The following is an 11,605-nucleotide window of genomic DNA, read 5'->3' on the forward strand; positions in this document are numbered from 1 at the left end:
AGCCATAAATGACATAAGGCCCTTGCCAAAAAAAATCAAATTTTCCATGCTTGTCTTTGTCTTCTCTCCTTGAATACCACTTAAGGACTTTATCTCCTATGTAAAAATCATATGCTTTAGCCTTTTTATCAAAAACCTTCTTGATTTTGTCCTGGATTACCTGTGACTTTACATATACTTTTTCTCTAGTATGCTACAGGAGTATGGTCTAATTTAGTATTCTCTGAATATCATTTGGTTCCACCTGTAATTCCTGGATGATTTTCATCATTGGAACTCCCAAGGATGATGGGAAAACTACATCCATCCCATAAACCAACTAATAAGGTGATGTTCCAATGGAATTCTTAGTAGTTAGTCTATCTGCCCAGAAGGCACTGACTAACTTCTTGTTCCATTTCTTTTTGTTATCTTCCAACAATTTCTTAATGATATTTACCATGCTTTTGTTAGATTGCTTTGCAAGTCCATTACCTTGAGGGTAATAGGCTGTGGAATGGCCAAGGGTGATGTGGTATTTTTTACTGAAATCTATCATTCTCTTGGATTTAAAGGAAGCTGCATTATCAGTAATGAGTTTATGGGGACATCCAAATCTTGACAAGATATTACTCTTTAGAAATGAGATTATGACAATGTCTGTGGCTTGCCTATAAGGTATGGCCTCTATCCATTTGGTGAAATATTTAGTAGCTGTCAGAATCCATTTATGATGAGTTGACGAGGCTGGGTGTATTTCTCCAATGAAGTCTAACCCCCATTGTTGAAATGGCATTTCAATGGAAATTGGTTTAAGAGGCAAGGGTAAAAGTTTCCTCTTTCCCTCAAATAACTGGCATTTATGACAGGAGGTCACATGTTTCCTAACATCCGCAAACAAAGTGGGCCAGTAAAAACCAGCCCTCAGGATTTTGTCAGCAATAGTCTTCCAATATAAGTGTCCTCCACAATCCCCTACATGAAACTCTTGCATGATTTTATCAGCTTCATTTTTCAGTAAACAATTTAAAATAATACCACTATTGTCTTTCCAAAACAATGCATTATCTATGATACAATACTTTAATGACTTCATCTTTAAAAATCTAGCTTTAGTTCTTGTCAAACCAGGAGGAGCTTGTAAATTTTGTAATACAAATATAATATCTGCATACCAGGGTGAATCAGTAAAAGGTTCACTGATCGGTGGAGTCGCCATCTCTTCCTGATCATCAAGGGAACTAATTAAGTTTATATCAAGGGCCTGGCAGTTTGATTCAACAATGAGTTTGGCTAAACCTTGGCCTTTGATAAGCTTTTTTGGCTTTATCTCTATGTCATATTCCAATATTGTGGCAATCCACTTGCCTCTTTTCCCTTCAGGCCCATTTTGTGTCAAAATATCCTTAACTACAGAATTTGGAACATAAGCAATAATGTGAGAATACAGAATGTATACTCTGAAGTCTTTAATAGCCTTTACTAAAGCTAATGCTTGTTTTTCCATAATATTGTATTTGAGTGTGGCATCTCTTAAGGATTTACCAAAAAATGCAATTTTTTGTTCATATCCTTGGTTGTTCTTTTGCAGCAGGATTGTTGCAATGGTGTGTTTTGAAGCAAAAGAAAAAATTATAAAATCCTTGTTAAAATCAGGAATTATTAGGACTGGAGTTTTGGTTAAGGCTTCCTTAATGGCTTCAAAGGATTGTTTGGCCTCCACTGTCATTTTAAGTCTTGAGTCCTTTCTTAGCATGTTATTTAAGTCTCTAATCAGTTCTACTAGATTTGAAATGAATCTCCTAAGAAAGTTTATCTTGCCTAGGAATGAATGTAACTCTCTAATGTTTCTAGGATTGGTAATGGTCAAAATGGCCTCTATTCTAGCAGGATCTATTCTAATCCCATATTTAGATATGATATGTCCCAACAATTTCCCCTCTTGTAGACCAAAGAGTGCCTTTTTGGGATTTAAAGAAATCCCAAATTTTCTACATTTGATAAATACTCTTCTTAGGTGGTCTAGGTATTCATTGTCAAATTTAGAGAATATTGTGATGTCATCCTAGTATACTACTAGGAAATCATGGATCTCCTTGGAAAAATCTATATCAAATAGCTCTTTGAAATGTAGCACTTGCATTCATTAATACAAAAGGCATCTTCAAATGTACCCCATGGAGTAGTAAATGTAGTTTTGGCTCGGTCCATAGGTTGAACTAAGATCTAGTTAAACCTAGAGAATCCATCTAACAGTGAAATCCTAGATGAGCCTACTACCCTCTATAGGATATGGTCCATTTTTGGTAGTGGATAGAACTATCTTTAATGAGACCTTTTTTAAATTTATGAAATCCACACAAAGTCTAATTTCACCAGTATTTTTCCTAGTTGTGACTACGTTTGAAATCCAGTCTGAGTATCTAATGGGCGCTATAATTTGGGCATCAAACATTCTTTTAACTTCTTTCTCAATACAGGGCATAAGAACTGGGTTCATTCTCCTAAGTTTCTGTTTGAAAGGTTTATGATCTTATTTTAGAGGTATTTTGTGTTGGATTATGTTGGTGTCATAAGGTTTTAAGTCTTCATAACTCTAGGCAAATACATCCTGGAAATATTTAAATAGATTGATGTATTTAACCTTTTCCTTCTGAGGTAAGGCTTTTGATATTTTAATGAGTTTTTCTTTATCCTCAGGTCCTATGTTAACCTCTTATATGTCATCTCTCAAAGGTTCCATTTTTGGTTTCTTATCTACATCATTAGAGTCAAACAAATCTTCTAAAGGGACTAATCCCTTAGGCAAAAAAAAAAATTTCAGATTAATAATCCCAGGATCATCATTCGTTATTTCTTCAATCTCTACATTCTCTAAACTATCTATTTCTACTCTAGTAAATTTAGTTTGTTTAGCTACATCTAAAATATTTGCATCTAGGTTACTTTCTATATTATTGTCTATTGTACAGTCAATATCTATCTTGCAATTCTGAAACACACCTTCATTTTTCATGAAATCGTAAATCTGAGAATCCTGGGAGAAAATTTGCTAATACTTCAGGTTGTCTGGTATAACCAGCCTATGTCTGACTTCTGCAGTGTACTGATGGTTGGGTTAAAATGGAAATTTACAAGTACTAGCAAAAGTGGCCAAACTATGGGCATGCATGTTTTGTTTTCTAGGAATGGCAGCAAATTTTGTTTCCAGGAGGTATTTGATCAAGTCTAGGACAGTATCCCTATATTGACCAAGTCTTGGATTGTTCATAGAGCACTCACAATTAATATGTTTAATAATCAGCTCTAAGTCTCCCATGATGGAAACTTTTTTGGCTTCCAGTTTCCTAACCAATTGTAACCCTATAATTAGGGCTTCATATTCGGCCATGTTATTGGTACACTTAAACTTCAATCTAAAGGCATGTCCCTCAGCATGATTACTCTCCATATTATGGATCCAAACTCCTGCACTAGCCCCTAGTCTATTGATAGACCCATCAAAGTCTAGATGCCATAATGACTCATGAAATATGTTCTTATTGTCAGTTGTTCTATATTTCAGGTCTTTAGCTGTGATTTCCTTATTATCATTTTCTGCATTGTACAGGATAAAAGAGTCCATATCTGAATGTATGGAGTATATGGGAAAGTTTTGTGGTTTTTCCTCACTACTCACCATGTATTTCATCAAGGTCTCTCTATATAATTTTCGTGGTTGGCCAAAAATAGATATGGTGGCATAAGACATATCTAACTACAAGGATCCTTGCAGTTTTGCTCCCTATGAGCGAGATAGCAACACTCCATATTTCGGTGGGATGTCTAAAACTACAATGTCCATTAGAATACTCTTTGCAGGGCATTGGACAAGAGTTACACATAAGTCCTTGATCAAGCCAAGGCATTTAACTTGGTTGGAGTCAAAAGAAAACAAATCCTTATATGGCCTGGTAATGTCTAGGTTCAGTGTTTCCATTATTTCCTTTGGCATCAAATTATGGGATGCCCCTGAGTCCAACATAGCATTATGGAATATCTTGTCATGAATGTTTATGCTAGTGTAGAAAGGATGAACTCGCCCTTGCTGATGAATACCATTAGCCTCAGGGCCAAACAATAATTCAGGCTAATCATCATTCAAATTAACAGAATCCTTTCCCTCTCCTATGTTTAAATTTTCAGTTATCTGTGACCTATAAGATTCCTTATTTACTAGTTTGGTCAAAGGAACTGATATCTTTAATTTTTCTATTTTAGTTTTGACGTTGAAAGGGAGCTGAGATTTGTTTGTTTGATTTAGATCTTCCTTAATATGTGCAGTTTGTGTGTCCTTATTCTATTTCCCAGTACTAAGCATTTCAGTCTGTGTTTCTACTATTTGCCTTGATTACTCTTATTTTGATTGTTTTTAGTAATTGTCTCTGTTTTAGTTTCAATGGAGGTTATATCTACAATTTTAGGGGTAGAAGTCTCTGGTGTTCCCCTAAGGAGGATTTGTAACACTTTGTTAATTGGAGCTTCTTTTATTATCTTAGTATGGGTTTGGATGGATATTTTAATGGGAGCCTCGTTATTCTTTTTACTTCTCAAACTATATTGTTTGTGTACCTCATATATAGCTGACTCATATCCCTGTTTAAAATCAAAGGATTCACCAAATTCTAACTGCAACTGTTGTAACATATATAACTCATGTTCTTCTTGAGTAAGAAAAATAGTGTCTTCCTCTTTGGTTTCTACTAAGTTTATCTAGGTATCATCCTCTCCTTCTTGGTTCTATGAATCCTCAACATAGTTCTCTTGGAAGGGGGGCCTAATCTGTTGATCTGGTGTAGCATTCTTTCCAGAATTAGGGTTCTTCCTAAAATTGGGGTTTCTTATTGGGGGTTGTTGTTTTTATTCTCCCATTGATTTTTCCTCTTCATATTTTCTAGTCTATCCATTATTCTTTCTAAACTCTTAGCTAAAATATCTACCCTTCCATTTGAAGTGGAAGCTTCCTCTTTAAATACAACTTTATTTTCATTTCTCATTCGGGCTTTCTTATCTAATAGGTTGGCCTCTACACTAACAACATTGCTTTGCATTTGTTCAAGTGTTTTAGTGTTTCTTTCCCTTAACTGGTATGACATGTCAGCATCAAAACCATTAGGGAACTTAATTAATGCTAAGTCAGGTGGAGGCTTAATATTGGCTTGGATTGCATTGTAGATATTATTGAACCTAGTGTAATAGTACTAAACTGACTCATTAGGAGCTCTTCTAATGTTTTCATATTCATTAAGTATCTACAATGGGTTTTTCTTTCTCTCCCATCTATCAATGAATAACCTATGGAAATTAGCTAAGTCTGTAATATGGTTGGCAGGAAAGTCTTTGAACTATTTCATGACATCCCCAATTAAAGTTTGGGCAAACAACCTCATTTGGACATCTCCTTCATCTATCTCATGCAACTCAAAAAAGTCAGACATCTTGTTTACATGATGTTGGCCAGTGTAGTGACTAGTAGCATAAAACAGGAATATTACTCTGATAATCTGCGAGCATGGCATGGAGTTGTGCAGGTAAAACTAGAGGAGCATATCAGTTTGCCATTGTTGTGATTCTCGCTTGACTAGGGGGTAAAGTTGTGGTACTTTAGGAAGGAATTGAAACTGATGGAGGTGAAATAGATGATGATGAGGATGGTTGATTAATAACTAGTTTAGGTGATTGGATTGTGGTAGATACAATTGGTGAGGTTGTGGTTAAATAAGGGGTATTTACAGTGAGTGAAATTTGTGTAGAAACTTCAGGGGTAGTAGTAGTAAGGGTAGTTGTTTCAATAGATTGTTGAAAGCAAGAATCATCTATATTACTTATCAATTTAGAGGCCCAAGCTTCTATCTTGTCAAAATTCTCAACGACAAATTTATCTAAATCTAAATGAATAATCCTTTTTGATTCAATGAGTTGAACAAACTCAGGGTCTAAGACTGTTTCATGGATTGCATTCTAAGATTTACTTCTAAATAATGAGAGGTCAAATGACAAATCGAAAGGGATGTCCTGTAAAGTTGACAACTCCTCAGGGAGTGAATTGGATCTAACTAACCTGCTACTACTAGCTTGAGTTTCTGTTGTTTTGGGTTGTCTTAAAATTCTCTCTCAGTCATCAACTATAGTTGCAGAGTTTGGATCTGGGGTTTCCCTGGTATAGTGAATCTTATTGGGAGCCAAAATTTTTTATGAAATTGTTCAAAATTGACTTCAGAAAATGACCTTAAGGGGCTCAGGATTAAATTTAAGGTTTCCTTAAAGTTTTATGAGACTAAGGATCGAAGTCCCCAGTATGGTCGCCAGAAATGTTATCACTCTGATATTTATTTTGAATTCGATGAAGAAAGAAAAGCCAAAGGTAACCACAAACCACTTTTGGAGATCAAGACCTAGCCTTCTTGATGGTCAGAGAGGGCTCTCTCTTTATAATTTAATTTTGTTTTAGTTAAGATGATTTTAGGCTAGTTATTGCTTGCACCTGGATTTTGTTTTGAAATTGGGTGGTGGGATCACTTTACTTAGATGGAAAGAGGTTTAGTTCTACCCTTGGGCTATGGACTTGGACGTCAGACAAACAAGACTAGATTCAGTTCTAAAAAAAATGTCTACAGGGCAAGATAGATGAGTTATTGCAGATCTCAAAGGCTAAGTGGTGGAATGGTTTCAAATCAGATCCACAGAGAAATTAAGGGTTCCCTAGGTCAGACTCTAGAAGGAATGAAAGAGGTCAACCGGGATGGGAGAGTAATTAAGGGTTCTCAAATATGAGTATCATAGGAAAACATTTAAATGACTAATTGTGCAAAACAGAGTGTAATTAAACAAATTCTGAGTGATATTCAAGTTAATTCATTCAAATTTAGAACACATTTAAGATTATGAAACACATAAGAAGGTAACAAAATCACACAAAGAAAGTACTTCACTACAAATGGCTCATCTCATGAATCTTGTAGTGAAATGCTTTTATTACTTGCTCCAGTCTGTTGACTTGAAAATGGTACAAGCACCCTTAGGTTTAAGATCAAAATAACTCTATAAATGTAAAATAATCCACCCTAATACTTCAAATTTTGAATTATTTATACAAAAGGAATTACAAAATATCTCAAACTACATTGAGAACTAATATAGGAAAAATTAAATATCTTCTTGCAAGAAGATAGAGACACCTGTTGAATTGTTGCTTGTTGTCCCTGTTATTAAGGTTATGCTGGCTTTGCTCTTTGATATTTTGCCCTTTATGCTGCTTGGTTGTTTGATCTTCACGTTGGATGTTCCGTTTTACTTTAATCTTTCACCTGATACTCTTTTATCTTATACACTTTAACCTTTATGACCTGTCAATATCCTTTTTACTTTGTTGTTTCACTTTTTATTGTACATTTATAATTTAATGTGTATTTACTACAGTGAATCATTGAGTTTTTCCCATATTTCCTCATCTACAAATTAGATATTGAGCATTTTTCTATATATCTTATCTACCTCTTTATATTTGGAAAAAATAGGCTTATTAATAAACAAGTGTTTTACCTCATGCTGGAGGTAAAACAAGTTTTCAAAAGTTTGGTACAACACTTTGCCTGTTGGCATGCCCTTCATGGATGAAGTGATTACCTATTCTTTGGCCACTTCCCTAATCTTTTTGTTGTAATCTGCCTGTGTCATTAACTTGTCATTTATTGCTAAGGTATTAGGTAATCCCTTTTCCTTCAAAATTTCAAACATAGCCATGAACCTGTCAATGGCTAGTTGCATGTTTTGACACTTATATTCTAAATTCAACATTAAATTCATCTTGGTGAGGACTTTTCTGACTTCCAAAATTTTACCTATCCTGTCAGGTATCTCAAGCTCTTGTAGCTCATACTTATTCTTGGAATTGAGTAAGTGGATGATTCTTGTTGCTTCCTCTAGCATAGCTCCAAGTTCTGTTTTAACCTTTTTAATGGCTTCTATAGCTTGCTTTATTAAGTCAATCTACTCAAAAATGACCTAGATGGATGGCCAAATACCATTTAAAGAGTCAATGATATTGGCCCACAGTTACTCTTTAGCCTTACCTATAGGCTCATTCAATGTCAGTTCTTTCTCCAAACTTTTTATCCTCTCATTCATCCTTGTAGCCTTTTGTTGTTCTTCCTTATGCATGATCTGGGCAAGTTTGCAATCTGTCTCAAGGATGCTGACTTTCTCTTTTAGTTTGTTCATCTCATTGGTTTGAATGGACATTTCTTCCATAGCTTTGACCAGTTTATTTTCTTCTTCACTTGTGGAGGTTTTCATTGTTGATCCTATTGCTGATGTAGTTTGTGCAGATGTTGGAAGTGCAGTGGCCATTGGAGCAATGGGAGCTAATGTTGTTGATAAAGTAGAAGGCATAGTTGTGGTCACTGTTGGAATGACATTTGCAGGGGCATTATCAATACTAGATTGCTTGAGCTGAATCAAGCTATCCAACTCCTTCTCCATCTCCTTTAATTGGTCATTCAGTTACAGTGGAAAATCCATCATTTCCTCATAATTGGTCTGGATTTCTAGGACATCTTTTGTCTGTGTGATCTGAAAATCACTTATACATGATCTCAGTTAATTAATTAATGTAGGTATTACAGACTCATGTGCTGGTTTGTGTCTATGTTATCTTAGGCAACGGATCGATAAGATTGCAAAATACACAGACACAAGAAAACAGTAAGAGAAACACAACAACCAAAGACAAAACACAACAATTTAATAAGGAGTTCACCCAATCCTCCTGGGCTACGTCTCCGTTCCAGCGTTCAGTGGTGGCCATTTTATATTGTGTCTTTAAGCAGAGTTTTTACAATGAGGAGCTCAATTTGAGTCTCCTGAAATAGATGACGCTTAGTAGGGTGGTTCTAGGATTCCCCAAGCCACTAGAGTGCACAGACTCCCCCTTACCAAGTCTCGACCTCATTGGTCTTAATGGGATGAGTCCAATTTAGTACTCAGTTCCTGAAAGATATCCTCATAGGGATTACTTGAACCTCTTAAGCCTTCTGTCTTCTCGATGCTGCCTTAGCTCCGCAGGTCAGCTCAACTGCTCTGTATCTCTACTTCTTGCTTCACACTCTCTATTCTATCTCCTCTGTCTCACTGTCTCCTTCTTCTGTCTCTGTATGTTCATGGCTTAAAGCCAATCTGTCTCATAATTGTTCACTTCCTCTTCTGTCTCTTCAGGTCACATGCCTCTGTCTGCCTGGAATTCCTTACCTCTGCATCATTTCCACTGTGTAACGTTTCACAGGGAAGTGGCCACTTGTCTCCCTACGAACTGAGCAACAACTCTTCCTTAAATGGTTTGTTATTTCGGTTACTTGGTGAAATGATTCATCCGCCAGCTCAGCTGCCAAATCGGAATTCAAACCTTTATGCGTGTAGCTTATTTCTCCTATTAAATCCGGTTTTCCATCGGGTGCAATCTCCACAATTAGATCTGGGGCCTCCAGATCCTACGGTTATCGCTCTTATCGCGCAGTTGACTTACTCGAATGTTAACCCGCGATGAGAGCAGTTTTATCTCTCATCCGCCGGACACGTGTCAACCAACGTATGGAATCGTTGGGTCCTCTGACAAACCCGTTTACCGCCTGAAACGCCTCCGATATTCCACCGGTTTGGAGCGCGGGACCTGCCTGTCGTTTCAGCACTTTTTCCACGGTTCTCTGGCTTCCCTTGTGACCGAGTGCTTGAGGCTTTTCCTTCTCGAGGGGTTTTTCTTTGCACTAATCGCGCATCAGAAATGGCCTCCATTTTATGATTTGGATTTCCCAATTGTTAGTTTGAAAACTATGCTCCATCCAATGCTTGTCATGCCTTGCCTTGTATTTGGCTTGGCTCTTTTCTAGTTGTTCCTATACTGCATGGTGAATCTCTTGGATTTGTTCAATGAACCTAGTTGCCTTGTCCACATCGTTGTGTCCCTCAACTGTGGTGTCTTTACCAAAGACAAAATCCAAAGGAGACCTTGGTGTGAAACCAAAACAGGTCTTAAGGGGAGATCTCTATGTAGAATAATGTTTTGCTCGGTTGTAAGCATGCTGCACATAACATAAATGTTCATCCCAAAGCTTAGGATGCTTGCTGTAATATCCCCTAAGCAACTGGATCAATGTCCTGTTGATTACTTCTGTCTAGCCATTGGTTTGTGGATGAAAAGTTGTGCTTTTCTTTAGTTTGGTGTCCATCAGTTCCCACAAACTTGACCAAAACTTCCCTACAAATCTTATGTCTCGATCAGATACAATGGAAGTGGGTAATCCAAAATGAACCCATACATGTTGAAAGAACAATTTTGCAGTTTATTTAGCTATAATCTGTTTATTACAAGGTATCAAAATACACATTTTTCTGAACCTATCCACAACAACATACAGATAATCATGACCTTTCCTAGATTTAGGTAGTCCTCCAACAAATTCCATGGAAACACTTTCCCAAGGATGAGAAGGAATTTGTAATGGAGTGTACAAGCCTAGTTTTCTATTGTTGGGCTTGCTTTTAGCACACGTAGTACACCCTCTTACATATCTAGAAATTGTCTCATTCATTCTTGGCCAATAACAAAATATTTGCAGCTGTGCAACTGTTTTACTTACCCCAAAGTGACCTGATATTAGAGAAGTGTGTGCTTCTCGAATTATATTTACTCTTTCAGTTTGCGGAATGCATAGCTTCCCACAATGATATAAGAGTCTGTCCTTTATATGATAGTCTAATTCTTCTACTCGTTTGCCTTGACTTAAAGTTGCATATACATCTTTAAAGTCTATATCTGAGCATATTGTTCAATGTAGCTCTCATGTAACACAGAATTATGCTTAAGTATAGTAGATGCATTTATAATGGGTCTAGATAACATATCTGCAACTTTATTGTGTATGCCCTTTTTATATCTGATGACTAAATGAAACTGTTGTAGAAAACCCATCCATCTATAGTATCTTGATTGCTGTAACTTAGTTTGGGAGTGTAGATATTGAAGTGGTTGATGATCAATATGTATTACTGTCTCTTTGCCCATTAAGTAATGTTTCCACTTTCTCACACTCTGTACTAATGCATACAATTCTTTATCATATGTAGGATAGTTAACTACTGCAGAATTAAATGTCTCAGAATGATAACAAATGGGTTTACCGTGCTGTGTCAACACTACTCCCATGGTATAGTCACTGGCATCTGTTTGGATCTCAAATGGTCTTTGAATATCAAGCAGTGCTAGTACTAGTGTTGTACTAATATTTTCTTTCAAGGTGTCGAAGGTTTTCTGCTATTTTCCTCCCCACTAAAACACCTTGTTCAATCCTATTAAAGCATGTAAGGGAGTTGCAATTAAGGAAAAGTTAGAAATGAACTTTCTCCAATATTGTGCTACTCCTAAGAAGCTCCTAACTTCTGTAGCAGATTCGGGTTTAGGTGAGTTTACAGTGACTGCCACCTTAGAGGGATCTATCTTCAATTCACCACCCCCTACTATGTGTCCCAAATAATTCAAAGTTGTTTTTCCAAATTCACATTTTGAGAGTTTAACATAAAGTTTTTCTCTTTTCAA

Source organism: Pinus tabuliformis, chromosome 3_2 (genome assembly GCF_031772625.1).
Source record: "Pinus tabuliformis cultivar Carrire ecotype Pingquan chromosome 3_2, CPIR1, whole genome shotgun sequence".
Classification (NCBI taxonomy): domain Eukaryota; kingdom Viridiplantae; phylum Streptophyta; class Pinopsida; order Pinales; family Pinaceae; genus Pinus; species Pinus tabuliformis.